Here is a 13,048-nt window from a genome sequence, read left to right as displayed (position 1 = left end):
AGTCATTCCTCCATTCCCTAAAAGACAGATAAAAGAGGCACTGGCTCAAGTTAAGGTTCTGCCAACACAAGAATTTATAGCACCAGTCTCTTCAAATGAGTAAGGGAAGGGTTTTATTCCAGACTGCTTCTGGTCCCAAGAAAAAAGGAACATTGAGCCCTGTCTTAAATGTCTCTGAGGTTAAACAAATTCCTGGTAGTTCCCAAGTTCAAAATGATAACTCTTCAAAAACTTTTTTTCCCCTGTTCCTTCATTGAGCAGTAGTATTTGCTTTTTTAATAATACAATGATAACATCCAAAAAATTAATAACATCCATATGATAATCAAAAAAAAAAAGTTCCAGAAATCAGTACTTGTATCTAAGTAATATATGGATAGCTTTAACCCCTCTTCTATATTGTTGTATAAGATAAAGATATAATTTAGAGAAGTAACATATAATTGGATGTTATTCATTTTTGGATGTTATATTGGGAAGAATTATCAAAAAGGCAAATACTACTCCACAAGTTATAGTAAGCCTACTTTTTCTAACAGCTGCTCGCATTTTTCTAGCCATCAGCCTTACTGGCAAAAGAGGAACTTGTTGAAAGGTCAACTAGTTAGGCTTTCTCAACTCATATGTTCGCTGAGAAGGATTATGCCATTAAGTTAATTTCTGAAGTAGTATTTGAAATAATATCTAATAGAGATGACAAATTCACACTAATTTTGTGTACTGAGCTTGATCTCACTGCAAGGAAGGCCCCTGCAGAAGGGGCCTTTAACAAGGCAATAGTTTTTACCCTAAAACAATATGATGGATTTAGAAGACATCTGTTATTAAAAACTGGAGGTCAGTATTTGGCACCCATGGGTTATTGGATAAATTGGGTGACACACCATTGTTTGTACACAAATGTGAAGAAAATATAAAAAAGTTTTTGGAATCAGAGAACAAATCTATGGAGGTTGGGACATCTGATGCAATGATAGCAATGTACAAATGTGAGACATGCTCATAATACAGGTATAGTTATGACTCTTGTAATATTACTATTACTGAATTCCTAGATTAACTAGTTGCAGAGGGAAATATAACGGTTACACCAAGGGAGTGGTAAACTTTGCAGTTTGCATGTCATGTTCTGCTTTTTATGCAGGCAAAATGGAATGTTCTCTTAGAAGCATAATCTATGAGCATACTTAAACTATCAAGAGGAAAGATATGCATACATACATTAAAATTCAAGGATTTAAAAATAAAAATGTCTTCTTCATTTTTAGAGAAGGACCCTGTTTTGATTATAGATGGCCATTGGGAAGCCAAACATGAATACAGGGAATTATAAGGGCAGCTCGTTCTGAATGCCACTTTGTCTCTTGATCTTAATGATGCAGTATCTATCATGAAGGGGGTTAAAATACTGACAAGCAAGGTTTTAAATGCTTTTTTAACATTTGTTTTATTTTACTGTTTAAATATTGCATTTTAACTGTTCTCTCTAAAGCATTTCTGGCTTGAAAATTTCAACATTATTTTTTTACATTTTATATTTTACAATTTGGTGAATTTGGTCATGTCTTTATCTGTGTCATGTGGTTTTAAGATATTTAAGGACAGCTACAGTGGATATAAAAAGTGTACACACCCCTGTTAAAATGCCAGGTTTTTGTGATATAAAAAATGAGACAACAATAAATCATTTCAAAACTTTTCCCACCTTTAATGTAACCTATAATGTGTACAATTCAATTGAAAAATAAAGAAATCTGTTAGGGGAAAAAATATAAAAAATAAAAAATGTACAATATGCTGGTCGCAGAAGTGTGCACACCCTTAAACTGATACTTTTTTGAAGTACCTTTTGATTTAATTACAACATTCAGTCTCCTTGGTTACACACCTGCCATCAATTAAAGAGACTGATTAACCCCAAATAAAGTTCAGCTGTCATAGTAGGATTTTCCTGGCATTTACTCAGTTGCCTGCTACAGCAAAAGCCATGGTTCGCAGAGAGCTTACAAAACATCAAAGGGAAATCATTGTTGAAAGGTATCAGTCAGGAGAAGGGTACAAAAAATTTTCCACCGCATTGGATACACCATGGAACACAGTGAAGACAGGCATCAAAAAGTGGAGAAAATATGGGACAGCAGTGACATTATAAAGAACTGGACATCCCTCCAAAATTGATGAAAAGACAAGGCAAAAACTGGTCAGAGATGCAGGAATTTCTGGCAAGCAAAGGTTGTGTACTACATGTGACAACAATCTCCCGTATTCTTCTTATGTCTGGACTATGGGGTAGGGTTGCAAGACGGAAGCCTTTTCTTACACAGAAAAACACCCAGGCCTGGCTAAAATTTGCAAAACAATACATCAAGTCTTCCAAAGCATGTCGGAAGATGTGTTGTGGTCTGATGAGACCAAGGTTGAACTTTCTGGTCACAATTCCAAAAGGTATGTTTGGTGCAAAAACAGCATTTCGCATCACCAAAAGAGCACCATCCCCACGGTGAAGCATAATGGTGGCAGTATCATGCTTTGGGGTTGCTTTTCTTGAGCTGGAAATGGGGCTTTAGTCAAAGTGGAGGAAATTATGAACAATTCCAAATACCAGTCACTTTTGACCCAAAACCTTCAGGCATCTGCTAGAAAGCTGAAGATGAAAATGAATTTCACCTTTCAACACGACAATGACCCCAAGCATACATCCAGATCAACAAAAGAATGGTTTTACCAGAAGAAAATTAAAGTTTTGGAATGGGCCAGCCAGAGCCCAGACCTAAATCCAATAGAAAATCTGTGGGGTGACCTGAAGAGGGCTATGCACAAGAGATGCCCTCACAATCTGACAAGATTTGGAGCACTTTTGCAACAAGGAAGAGTGGGCAAATATTGGCAAGTTAAGATGTGCCATGCTGATAGACTCCTACCCAAGAAGACTGAGTGCTGTAATAATATCAAAAGATGCTTCAACAAAGTATTAGTTTAAGGGTGTGCACACACAACAAAGTATTTGCTTAAGGGTGTACACACTTAAGCAACCGGTGTATTGTACGTTTGTTTTTATATTTTTTCCCCTAACATATTTGTTTGTTTTTCAATTAAATTGTGTAGGTTATAGGTCACATTAAAGGTGGGAAAAGTTTTGAAATGATTAATTGTGGTCTCATTTTTTTATATCACAAAAACCTGGCATTTTAACAGGGGTGTGTAAACTTTTTATATCCACTGTAAAAAAATGAGACCACAATAAATAATTTCAAAACTTTTCCCACCTTTAATGTAACCGATAACCTGTACAGTTCAATTGAAAAACAAACAAATCTCTTAGGGGAAAAAATGTAAAAAAAAAAATAAAAATAAGCTGGTTGCATGAGTGCGCTCACCCTTAAACTAATACTTTGTTAAAGCACCCTTTGATTTAATTGCAGCATTCAGTCTTCTCGGGTAGGAGTCTATCAGCATGGCACATCTTGACTTGGCAATATTTGCCCACTCTTCTTTGGAAAAGCGCTCCAAATCTGTCAGACTGCAAGGGCATCTCTTGTGCACAGCCCTCTTCAGGTCACCCCACAGATTTTCTACTGGATTTAGGTCTGGGCTCTGGCTGGTCCATTCCAAAACTTTTATTTTCTTCTGGTGAAGCTATTCTTTTGTTGATTTGTATGTATGCTTGGGGTCATTGTCATGTTGAAAGGTGAAATTCCTCTTCATCTTCAGCTTTCTAGCAGATGCCTGAAGGTTTTGGGTGAAAAGTGACTGGTATTTGGAACTGTTCATAATTCCCCCCACCTTGACTAAAGCCCCAGTTTCAGCTGAAGAAAACAACCCCAAAGCATGATACTGCCATCACCGTGCTTCACCGTGGGGATGGTATTCTTTTGGTGATGCAAAGTGTTGTTTTTGTGCCAAACGTACCTTTTGGAATTGTGGCCAAAAAGTTCAGCCTTGGTCTCATCAGACCATAACACATTTTCCCACATGCTCTTGGGAGACTTGATGTATTGTTTTGCAAATTTTACCTGTGACTGGATGTTTTTCTGTGTAAGAAAAGGCTTCTGTTTTGCAACCCTATCCCATAGCCCAGACATATGGAGGATACAGGAGATTGTTGTCACATGTAGTACACAACCAGTACTTGCCAGAAATTCCTGCAGCTCCTTCAGTGTTGCTGTAGGTCTCTTGGCAGCCTCCCTGACCAGTTTTTGTCTTGTCGTTTCATCAATTTTGGAGGGACATCCAGTTCTTTGCAACATTACTGTTGTCCCACATTTTCTCCACTTTTTGATGACTGTCTTCACTGTGTTCCATGGAATATCCAATGCTGTGGAAATTTTTTGTACCTTCTCCTGACATACCTTTCAACAATGAGATCCCTTTGATGCTATGTAAGCTCTCTGCAAACCATGGCTTTTGCTGTAGTAGGCAACTGAGTAAATGTCAGGAAAATCCTACTAGGACAGCTGAATTTTATTTGAGGTTAATCAGTCTCTTTAATTGATGGCAGGTGTGTACCCAAGAAGATTGAATGCTACAATTAAATCAAAAGGTGCTTCAACAAAGTATTAGTGTAAAGGTGTGCACACTTATGCAACCAGCTTATTGTAAGTTTTTTATTTTTTATATTTATTCCCCTAACAGATTTGTTTGTTTTTCAATTAATTTGTACAGGTTATAGGCCACATTAAAGGTGGGAAAAGTTTTGAAATGATTTATTGTGGTCTCATTTTTTTATATCACAAACACCTGGCATTTTAACAGGGGTGTGTACACTTTTTATATCCACTGTTGGTCAGTGTTTAATTCAATTCTAGTAACGTTACAGTTGTTTAGGAATGAAAACACTCAACTGATTTATTAAAATCTTTCCTGGGATCCTTGTCGTGGCTAATGTTTTTTTCTGAAGAAGTGGTACTACCTGATGACCCGTTATCCACTGATGTCTTGAAGTCAGAGAGGAGGGCATCCATCAGGCCTAGAGGAAGGGGAAAAGTCTGGTATTTGGGCTGATAAAGGGCTTCCTATTGCAGGAAATCCCAGGTGTTATTTCTTCAATAGAGAAGACAATCAAACATCTACATTTATGGAAAGCATACAGAACTGTTTTTAACAGTCCATTATATTGAACAGTCAGATTTTTGACCATAAAATTAAACCTGGATGTATTGACTCATCAACTTACATGCAGGAGCAGTATTAAATTATTTGGGATGATTGCCTTTTCTTGGTGGTTGTGCAACTATGGAATTAATATATACAATTCAAGAGATGCTGAATGATAGAAGTGTGTGTGTGTGATGCTGTGCGATAGACGTGTGTGTGTGTACGCGCGCGCGTGTGTTGTAATGATCTCAAGCGCAAGGTTGTTTTCCTTGAATTTGAAATCATTTCTTTTTTGGTTTTGTGCAAATGTATGTCCTTTTTTATATAATAATTGGAAATGCAAGGCTGATTTCCTTGGTTTACAATAATTTTTGTGGTTCTGGTTTCAACATTCGATCATTGTACAGTCTGTGTTTTTGTTTGACTATGTGATGATCAATAATTTTCATTTGTGATTGTACTGATATAAATAAATTGATGTATATAAAGTAGACAAAGGAGAGAGGAGAGAGAGAGTACATTAGCATGATTCTCAAACAAATAGCTGTATAATTTAGAAGCTTTTGGGAACAAGGACCTTGAACAAAGCTTAGGAGCCTAGCACTAAAGAAGTCCATACTTAACTAAGAATCAAACCTAGACCTGTCATGTCACAATTTTAGCTCCTCTGTCGCTGAGTTACTATAGCATCAAAGATTATCCCATGTATTTTAAAGCAAATACTCTCATCCATATATAGGTTCATAGGTGTATACTAGGCTAACAACCCCAGGGCCTTTATAAGCTTAACCATGCTTTCCAAATATATCTGAACATTTTTGGCACCTAAGGTTATTTTAAAGGGCATACAAAGGCTTTCACTTAGGTGGTCTAGTATTTACAGGATGCCTCTCTTTATTAGAGACATAGATGCCAGACCAGGGGTAAATTTCCTATTACCCATCCACTAGTCCAAATTATGCTTGAATTGAGTTAAGAACAACTCTTTTTCACATGAATTGGAAGCCTGCTCCAGAGAAGTAGTAGTCTCTGAGGCATATACGCCCCTTCAACATGTCCTGTTTATGTCACAGACGAGATTTAGGTCCCTATGTTTGGTATTTCTGATGTTCTTTGCTTTCAAAATGTGCAGCAAGTCCATCAGAGCAGGATAAGAGTGAGATCAAAACATTCATTGTAGGCCAGGCACAGATCACCTCTCAGCAGTCTGTCTGAGACAGAGTACAAGGATATGGCTTTCTGGTGGTCTGAGCAGAACATGTTTGCACACTGCATTCTTTTTGTAAGGAACCTCTGCGGACATTCCAGTTGTATGTAGCTGGTCAAGCATATACCAGAGGGGTACTGTACTCAGTGATTGGTCTGAGGGCTGAATACAGTGGAACAGTGGCATCCTTGGACCTAGATGCCATACCCTTGCTTAAAAGTTGTACAACATAGAATGATTTTCTAACTACCACAGACTCATGATGGTCAAAGAACAGGTTACTGTCTATATGTGTTCCCAAATCTCTGACCACTGGATCTACTTTTGGCAGTATGTTGTCGAGTGCAGTCATTTCCAGGGCTAGCTGTCTTTCCAAAAGATACTATTATGCATTTCTTAGCAGTGAGTTTTAGACAGTAGCTTTGGCTCAAGTTATTACTCTGTGTCAGGCCTTCTTGGAGGGTATTTGTGTTTTGGGGGAAATTCTGTGACTGCACCTAGTTTGTCATTGTCTACAAACTTGGTCAGCCAGAGGCCTTTGGCAGTGGTCTTGACTTCAGAAAAGTAGATGCATATGTCACACACAACAGAAAAACCTTTAGAACAGAGGAAGTGCAACTGTGTTTTTTATTTAACTGTATTTATCTTTTTTAAATATTTGTATTTGTCCAAGGTAGTTCTGGTTCCAGACCCTTTTTCACCAACACCCCAAGCTCACTATGGAGTACATACAGAACTAAAAGCAGAAACACTTTACAGTATAGTTCATATAAAATAAATATAATGTATTAATAATAAGCAATAACCCAAACCATGGGTGTGGGGTGCAGCCTCCACATTAGGAGGCCAGGAGCCTCCTATGAAAGGCAAAGTGAGTAGGAGTGCTTATGTAGTCTGAGCATGACATCACATCATGCACCATCTGTGGGCATTCAGTCATGTAAGAATGAGAACCTCTTTATCTGTTGTATTTTAATAGACCCAATATGCCGTATTATAGACATAAATAGCACTGTTGATAATGTGTCCGCAGTCTGTGAAAACCCTGACTGAAATGATCTTCTTCAGTGGCTTTAACATTGTGCTACAGAACTACAGTATCAAATGCTTCTTTTGTACAATGGCTAATGGAACAGTTTAAGAAATTATGCCAGTTTTTTTTTAAAATGTGTGTCAAGTTTTGTGGGGTGGGCCCTCTGTTGCTCACTAAGCAACGGATATCTCCGTCTTAGTGTTAGCAGCTTACTGCCATCCTCCTCCCTTGGTCCTTCCAGCACCTGTGTGACTAGTCAAAGACTAGTCATCTAGGGGTGGAGTCAGGTCTTCATCCTTTTGCACCATGGAGCCAGCTATCCAGATGCTTCATCTTTTTCTGCAGTGTTACAGTGATAGTTTCATGAAGTTCAGTACTGAATTACATTCAACAAACTAATCTGGAACAGTGGTAAAAACATAACTGTTCAATATGATGAAATATTGGTCATAGGGAAGACAGAAGTTTTATTACTGATTTTAGATAAGTGAGCATTTTGATTTATACTTTCTTTTTTTAAAATTCAGGTCTCTTATGCATTGCATTTATTTAATTTTTGCTTACTTGTATGAGTTAGTGTTTATTTGGCATATACATTTTGCAGACTTGTGTCATGTTTACTGTATCCCTCTGTTATTGAACATAGTTTGGCTATGTAGTCATATTGCTCTGACAGAACTTCAGACTACCTCTCTGTAGCATTTAATGCTGTCTGAGATCCATTGCTGGACAGTTTTATTTTACAGAACATTATATTTCACATTTTTCTATTAGAATATATCATTGAGCACAAATTCAGCTTATTAAGCCTGGTCATAAAGCTGATATACAGTCTGCTGCGTCTTACACTATATAGTTTTGCTATTCTTTTAAATCTTAGTACACAAGCTTATTCTACTCATAGATGTAATTTACCAGTATAGGTTTTTCACTTATTATCCAGGTAAACCCACTAGGTACAAATGACTGTTTTTGGGGGAAACTTGTGAGTGCTTCGTGGATGAATGGCTTATTAACATTCACACAGTATTTAAGTGAAGACTGGGAAAAATTACTATGGGAGGTATTTGTTTAATGATGCTGCTTTTCAGTGAACCTTGATTTTTCAAGCTCATTCTATAAAATGGTTTTAGATCTATATAGTTATCTGTTTATCCTGAGTCTGTGCAACCTCACAGTATATTATGAGTTAAGGGGTGCAGGGATGAAGCCATCTGACTAGGGGTATGGAGGACCCTACGGAAAATAAAAGTGTAGATTCATTTGATTGAATTTGTGGTGATATTTTACTGCTTAAGTGTAGCATATCCTGATATGAGGAGTGCAAGGGAACTTACCACTGCAAAATGGCTTTAAAAAAGACTCCTGTACACCTCAAGATATACAGCTCAAAGAGTTTCCATTTGGCCAAGTACAATTCCCTGATGCTAAACTCCTCAAGTAGCATTTTCTGTAGGAAATCACTGCCAGATTTTCAGAAGATGCTATTAAAGTAACAGGACTGCTGTCTGGAAGTTAGGAATGTAAACAGAACATTCAAAGGTACTAAAGCTGTCACAATTAGTATTTATTCAGTAGCTAAAAATGCGTGCATTACAGAGTACTGTAAAGTAGTTACTACACATTACTTATATTGAAGTTTAAGATGATTTCACAAAGTTTAATTTTTTTACAAGTTGTTGTAGTGTTATAAAGAACAAGAGTATTCACTGTCACCTGTATATTGAACACTTTTATAATGCTTGATGAGTTCAAATGATGTAGACATACAATACCAATGGAATAATAATATCAACGTGAACTAAAAGTTCTTATTATATACAAGATGTTGTTGGCTCAGGTCCATATTACTTTGTCAAGCCACTGTGCAGTAATCCATGGCTCAACAAACTCAATACATTGACTCCTGATCAAACAAAACTCACAGACGGGTTTTACATGGGTCCTGAAGGGGACAAGTTCAGCATTCCTCCTGTTCCCACCATTTCCAGCAGGTCAGTGCACTGGGAATCAATTAAAGGTCTTTGGCAAGCCATGTTTCAGAGAATAGCAGCTTGTCAGAACTCATTTCTTCATAAGAATCAATACATCTATCCGGTATTGTAGGAACTGTAAATGATTATTCTGTGTAAGAAACTGAGGTGTATGATATATTAGTTTACAAGGATAGGTGCAACATACATACAAATATTTAAAACACGGGCATTAATGCCCTTCTAGCCTGCCAGTATACCAAAACACTTGTTCCCATAAGAAGTATCCAGGCTGTTCTTAAAAATATCTAAACTAGTACTTGCTTTAATGTAATTTGGTAGTCTGTTCCATGCATCAGCTACTCTGTCAGAGAACCAATTAGTACACTTCTCATTCCTACAGAATCTTCTACACGGGTTGCCTAATAATTCTCTAGTACTTTTTGATAACCCCAAACATTCCCAGATGTAGTTGTCTCTAAATGCCCTGTATACCTGAATAAGATCTCTTAGATATCTGTAAGAAACACTGTACAAGTTCAGATATTTTAGTCTTTCATAATAACTTAAATTTTCACATCCATGAATGCCCTTGGTATATTTCCACTGTAGTCTTTCCAGTTTACTCATGCTTGTTTTCTTATAGGGTTTCCATATTTTTATTCCATACTCAAGTTTAGGTCTGATGTAACTAACAAACAATGACTTCATTTTTTTTTTGTTTCCTAGACTTTATAAACTTTTTAGTACAACATATAGTTCTATAATTATCATTAACCAATTGGTTGACATGATTAGAAAAACTTATCGCTGAATCTACCCATATACCCAAGTCCTTAAATGAGTCTACAGTTTCAATCACTGTGTGCTGTATTAAATATTCGCATTTCAGTTTATGTCTCCCAAATATCTCATGCTTAGCTTTTGATGTATTTATCAGCATATTATTCTCCTGTGCCCAAATAGTCAATTTAGTCAAGTTATTTTGCAGACATGCCTTATTTGTAACACATGTAATCAGTTTACCCAATTTCAGGTTGTCTGCATATAGACTGTAGAATACCTCAGATGAAAAAGTTAAGTCTGAAAGACACAATCTAAACAAGTAACGGCCTAGGACAGAGCCCTGTGGGACACCCTGACTGTAACCAAGGATTTCACCTGTCCAGTTGCTGTATGATACTTGCCATGTCCTATTTGTAAGCCATTCAGCTATCCATCTTATCAATAGTACATCAATACCTAGTTGTACTAATTTATTGATCAGTGTTTTGTGTATGATCCTGTCAAATGCTGAAGTTAAATCTGTATGAATTACATCACAGCACAATTTTTCATTCGTAACTGTTATTATATTGTTGTAGAACATCATGTTACAGGTGGTAATAAATCTGTTTTCAGCATATGCATGCTGATATATGGTTTCAAGTCCCAACCTATCCAGTTTACCCAATATTACGTTCTCCATTATTTTTCCACAACATGAAGGTAGACTTAAAGGTCTGTATGAGTCTGGGTTTGCCCTACTCCCCTTTCCCTTAAAGACGGGTTTAATAAGCGCATGTCTCCAATCTTGAGGAATCTCCCCATATTTATATGACCTAGTGAATAGTAGATATAATGGTACTGTAAGTTCTTGCTGAAGTGTTCTCAGGTCATTGTTACTAATTCCGCCTTCTCTCTGTGATTTGTTTGGATCCAGTTTGCACAGTTCTTTTTCAATATAATCTAATTTGATTCCAGTATGTGGGGTTATCTTGATGTCACTAGGACAAGTTATCACCCCTTTTGTGGTGCCAAACTGTTTTGCATAATATTTTGTAAATATATCTATAATCTGTTGCGTCTGAGAATAAGTTTTAGAATCTGCATACAGTTTATCAATTTGTGTGTCTTTTCTCCTTCCATATCTTATGTATTTGTAAAAAGGTTTCCTATTATGCTCAATATCATTATATAAATTTTCTTGATCTTGTCTCACACTATGCTTAATCTGTTTGTCCAGCTTGTTTATTTCAGTTTTCAAAGTTGTAGTTTGACCTCTCTTTCATTTCTTATATTTTTTGTGTCTCATCTTAATCAGATATCTTGTTCTTATGGAAATATATCCCCTTGATGTTGTATGCCTAGATCCTGATGTTAAACATTTTTTGATTTTTTTGCAGTCAAACAATTTCTCTTTCAAAGCTTTCCACATTCTATCTACAGTTTTTCCACTGAACACCTCACTCCAGTTAGTTTTACATAGTGACAGATGTTCTTCGTGTTTCACTATTGCAGTCATCACACTTGGGTTATCTGCCTGCAGATAGCCCTCAGTCAGCCCGAATACCAGAGATATTTCTGCATTGGTTGCTGTCGCTCCAGGACTGATGTCAGGATGTCAGGGGTATAAAAACAGGCAGCCTATGCCATTATATCAGTCTTTCTTGCTGAGAAGCCCAAAGCAGAAGCAGTTCACACGAGTGCCGGTCAGCCCCTACCAGTGTTTTCATTTCCAAATTGAATCATCCTGAAGTCTTCTAAAGCTAAGTACCCATTGGGGATCCTTTTTTCTTGCTCTAACCGATGTCAGAAAAAGTTAACAATGGTCTCACCTGTGGAAAGCAAATACCACACCAAGATTTCCATTCTTACTGCGTCACCTGTTTAGGCCCAGACCACAACTTTCCTCGCTGTAGGTTTTGTGCTTTGTTCAACTCCCAAACTATTCGTCGTCGGGCCCTTTTTGTCACGAAATACTTTCGCTCTTGATCTCCGTATTCCGAAATGGCTTCGGTAAACCATCCGACTACCGATCTTCTGAAAAAACGTAAGGATAAAGACAGAGACAGACTGCACAGATCCAAAACTGCCGACAATGCTTCTGCTAAGCTAGTCGCCAGTTCGCTGGTACTCAGTGAGGCACTTTTGCAGCCCCTGATGCCCGCTTCAATGGATTCACAGGCCGCTACCAAGACCTGTTCGGAGTCCAGTATGCTGCGAGACTCTTCTTTGACTACGGAACCTGTGGATGTCTGTACATTGGATGGGTCTAGAGCTGCTGAGCAGGCACCGGCTTCTGAGGAAGTTCTTTGCATTACTGATACTTGACACAAACCGACAACTTCTTTTGCGTCTTCAGTTTTGTCTAAAGCCACCGAGTTTCTAAGGCCAAGAGTACGACCTACGCCTAAAAAATCTAACGACCCAATCTCAAGCACCTGCTTCTTTGCCACATTCTCAAATGTTTAAAATGACAAAAGACATGATCATGCTGATTAGGGGAAGCCAGCTTTCCCCTTCTAAGAGAAAAAAGGACTTGACCCCAGCAGCTTTAATTGACCAAGAGTCCGACGATTCTTGACGTTTCTGAATATGAAGACATGCCTTTATCTGCTTATGAGGATTCAGATGCAGAGGAATCCATTCCCTCTGCTTCCCCTCCAGAGGATTTTTTTTTTTTGGTGAAACCCTTCATACTTTAAGAGAGCATTTCCACTGGGAATGCCAGGATTATCCTCAGTCCAAAAAGTGACTCAGAGAATTTTTAGATTTGCCACAACATAGACCCTTAGCTATCCCTCCTGTTCTGGATGTTGTGGATGATGTCTTTATGCCATCCAGTTTGACTCCTGATACTTTACCCCCTGCTCCAAGGAAACCAGACTGGTACTACAAAGTTCCTGACTCTCACAAATTTCTTTTCAAAAATCCTGCTGTTGACCCAGAGGTCATTTCCCAAGGGCCTAATGTTATAAA

At 37.7% G+C, this 13,048-nt stretch overlaps 1 protein-coding gene across 1 annotated transcript in view; it reads left to right on the top strand.

Annotated features, from left to right (window-relative positions):
* Positions 1 to 13,048, top strand: part of FAM124A (family with sequence similarity 124 member A) — a 1,272,948-nt gene that overhangs the window by 819,457 nt on the left and 440,443 nt on the right. The gene's annotated exons all lie outside the window — the stretch shown is intronic.

This window comes from Protopterus annectens, chromosome 5.part0, assembly GCF_019279795.1.
Source record: "Protopterus annectens isolate FY-2018-M chromosome 5.part0, PAN1.0, whole genome shotgun sequence".
Classification (NCBI taxonomy): domain Eukaryota; kingdom Metazoa; phylum Chordata; order Ceratodontiformes; family Protopteridae; genus Protopterus; species Protopterus annectens.
The sequence above is the reverse complement of the archived record's forward strand: the minus strand, read 5'-3'. Positions and strand labels throughout refer to the sequence as shown.